The sequence below is a fragment of the Glycine soja genome, chromosome 7 (genome assembly GCF_004193775.1).
Source record: "Glycine soja cultivar W05 chromosome 7, ASM419377v2, whole genome shotgun sequence".
NCBI lineage: Eukaryota > Viridiplantae > Streptophyta > Magnoliopsida > Fabales > Fabaceae > Glycine > Glycine soja.
Window position 1 is genome coordinate 26,147,152 of NC_041008.1, and position 3,744 is coordinate 26,150,895.

Sequence of the window (3,744 nt, forward strand, 5' to 3'; positions counted from 1 at the left end):
GGTGCCAAGTATCTCGAAGCGGCCAATCAAAGGTTGTATATCATCAAATAATAATCCCCGGACGAAATTAGGGTATGACAATCGGGTTTTTTAAAAAACCAATGTTGTGTTTTTAATTAAACTAAAAACCTAAAACCCTTTTCTCTACTCGTGCTCAGTCTTGCAAACCCACCCTTGTCACTGCCATTGTCCCTGACCCCCCACGTTGAGTCTCATAAAGCCACCCTCAGGTCGTTGTCACGCTCTGGTTGTGTCTGCTGTGACGCTCACCGCCGTGTCTTGGTAAGTTTTCTTGCTTTGGAAAAATTCTTATCATCACTACCATTGTCTTTAAATGACATTCGTTGCTTTCCTTGAAACCATTCCGTTGGCACCAAAGCACTCTTTGCTCTTCTTTGTACTCGCAATCACAAGGTATGTTTTGCTTGTGCTTGCCATTATGTTAACTTCCCTTAAACTGGACTTTTAACTATTTAGGAAAGTTGTAGTTCGACAGTTTGAAGCTTCAGATACCCTGAGACTAGGCTCAGGCCCTTTGATTTGCGCTATATCAGAGGTGAGTGAGCCTATTGGCAGTGACCCCTTTGATCTTAGTGATTATTATTTGTGTTGTTGTTCATGAAGCACTTTATAGTCTGAATTTTAATGGGTTGCAATAGGATTTCAATGTGTCATACCCTAATTTCGTTTGGGGAGCATTATTTGTTGGCATGCGACCTTCGCTTGACCATCCCAAAATGTTTAACACCCATCTTTGTGTAATCCATAAAGTCTCGCAACATTCCGGAAGTCAAAACAAGCATTGTTGCGCAATCCGTAATGCTTCCGTAAAATTTTTGAAAACCTTGGGTAAGCATATTTCACTTAATATTGGTGAAAGGGAAGAGAAAAAAGAATAAAATAATGTCCTATATGCTTCCGTAAGTCTTGCATAAATTACGAAAAAAGGGGTTGAACTTATCAAGATGGGGGTGCAAATAGCAATTTTCAAATTTTCAAATTTTCAAATCTGGGCCTTTCGGAACATTTTTGAAGCTGGGTTACTTAAGGAGGAAGCAACCCAGCCCACCTGGGCGAGCTGGGCGGCAACCTCCTCCCCCTTTTCCTATAAATAGGCGAAGGGAGGCTGTTCCAAAGGGTCCCTAACCCCCTTGGCTATGCATTTCAGCTGTTTTGGGTGAAAAAAAATGTTTCCGTGAAGAAAATCCAAGCCGAGGTGCTTCCATAACGCTTCCGAGATGTTTCCGTGAGCAAATTTGTGAAGGTTTTCCTTCGTTCTTCACTGTTCTTCGTTCTTCAACCGGTAAGTTTCCGAATCCGAGACTTTCAATTCATTTCTTGTTTTGTTGGCTTTCATCTTTATTTCGTTCACTTTTGGTTTTCTTTTCTTCCATTTTTAACGAGCTTTAACTGATCGTTTAAGTCGTTATCTCGCCTAATAAATGATAAAATGAATTTCAACCGATCATTTGCGTTGTAATCTCGTTTAATCACTGTTAAAGGAAAATCTAACCGATCCTTCACACTATAACCACGGTTAAACCAAAAAAAGGAAAAATAATAATAAAATAATCAAAATATCTTGCAAAAACAATAATAAAATAATCAAAATATCTTGAAAAAATAATCAAAATATCTTTGAATAAAATAATAAAAAAAATCAATCGGACATTTTTCTTTGGAAGTTTCCTTAAATGAATTGACTAATAACCAAAGTGAAACTAAAGCTAAAATCAACTCACAAATCAAGCTTTGTCCGCAAAAATCACTAAAAACCGTTTTAAGGTCCAACGCCTTAAACAATCCTCTTTGCTTTTATCGGTTAACGTGGACCGTTCAAAAGCATAAAATCAACATGTAACTTTACCGCTTTTGCAAGAACTACGTAGGTCTGATTTCCTCAACGCAATTGAGGATACGTAGGAGCAAAAGCCCCGCTTTTGTCGACCACCCCAAGAGATCGTTAATGGTCCAACGCCTTAACGTTTCTCTCCTTTCAAAACGAATTTCACAATCAAGAGATCATTAATGGTCCAATGCCTTAATGTTTCTTTCCTTTCAAAAGAATCAAAAGATCATTTAATGGTCCAACGCCTTAAATGATTTTTTGTTCGGTTAAAATCTATCTCACGGAAAAAGATCAAAACAACTTAACCAACATTTAGTTCTAAAAGAACTACGTAGGTCTGATTTCCTCATCGCAATTGAGGATACGTAGGAGTGAGGGAAACACCCTTGTCAACCACACCAAAATTAAAAACATGAAAAGCATAAAAGCTAAAGAACATAAAAAAGGGAAGAATACATACATAATTTTCAAGTCATATTTGCACACTTGATTAAAGGTTGTCGTCCCTTGTGACGGACGCGTGGGGTGCTAATACCTTCCCCGTGCGTAAAAACAAATCCCAAACCTTTCACAATTAAAGTTCGTAGACCACACCTTTCTCCCTTGGAAGACACACCCGTGAGTCTCGTGTCGCCCTCCTGCTGAAGGGTAGGTTGCGACAGTTGGCGACTCCACTGGGGACTATTTTTAGAGAGTTTGGCCTATTAATCTTTTGTGCAAAAGTTGTGTTTTCCCTTTCATCGGTTTCCCTTTTCCTTTATGTTCTTGTATAAACTTCTTCGATGCTTTAAGCATGTTTTAATGTATGCATGTGATAAATATGTATTCATTTGATGCACACAACACCAACACCTTTTTAGCACACACGTTGAGTTGAAAAGGAGGCCCTATACCCGGGTCTATGGGAACATAAGGAGTGGAGCTGAATCTGTGGTCATGCTGGGTCTTCAACATGCTTGATAATAGTGAACCCTCATCTAGAGTTTTTCTCTTTGATAACATATTGTTGCTGGTAGTCCCTACTGCCGCAATATGTCGTTTCGAAGGAGATGATACCTCTAGAAACCATCAAGAAAGATATGACCACCTTGGGAATTATCACTAAAAGCCTTTTAGTTCCCCTCGTTTAGGTCCCTAAAATAGGGATATGAAGTTAACACGTTGCGTGCCTTTAAAACACTGCCATGCATATAACCTAAATGTCATGTACGCCTTTGCTGTATGATTATTTATGGATATTTCCATACTATGTACATCCCCGTGTTGTGCTTTTGCACGTCTACATCATGTCGTCACGCACGCGTTGTATGTTGGTCTCGTCTTTTGTCACGGGAAACCGGAAGGTCCATATCACCTTCTTAACTGCACACATGGGGCACTACGCCCCCAAATGCGCAAGTAAGAAGAGATGATTTTTTGGTCTCTCGTGTCCATAAATGCATTCATATCATGCACCGCATAAGCATCTCTTCATGGCATCGTAATGGACGTATCGTTCCTGCATGTGTCACTTACCATTTCATGCATTGCATTTTGCATAAGTCATTTCATCACCATGCATCTGTATCTAACATGTTTTTTGCATACCATTTGTTTTCATGTTTACTTATGCATGATCTTTGCATTTTCCTTTGTAAAACAAAAACAAAAAAAGGAAGCATAAAAATTCACGTTGCATTCTTAGTTGCATATGTTCGGTACCATGAGCCAACCATGTTGAGATCATAAACCCGTTTCACTTAAAAACAAAATGATTGAACATGGTACCTAATGCATGCTTAACTAAGAAAAGATGTTTCTTCGAGCATCTCAATTTTCATAATTACATTTGCCATGCATAGCTTAAGTATGCTCGAGTCATTCATCTCTGTGAAATGTTGTCAAATTATTGGCAA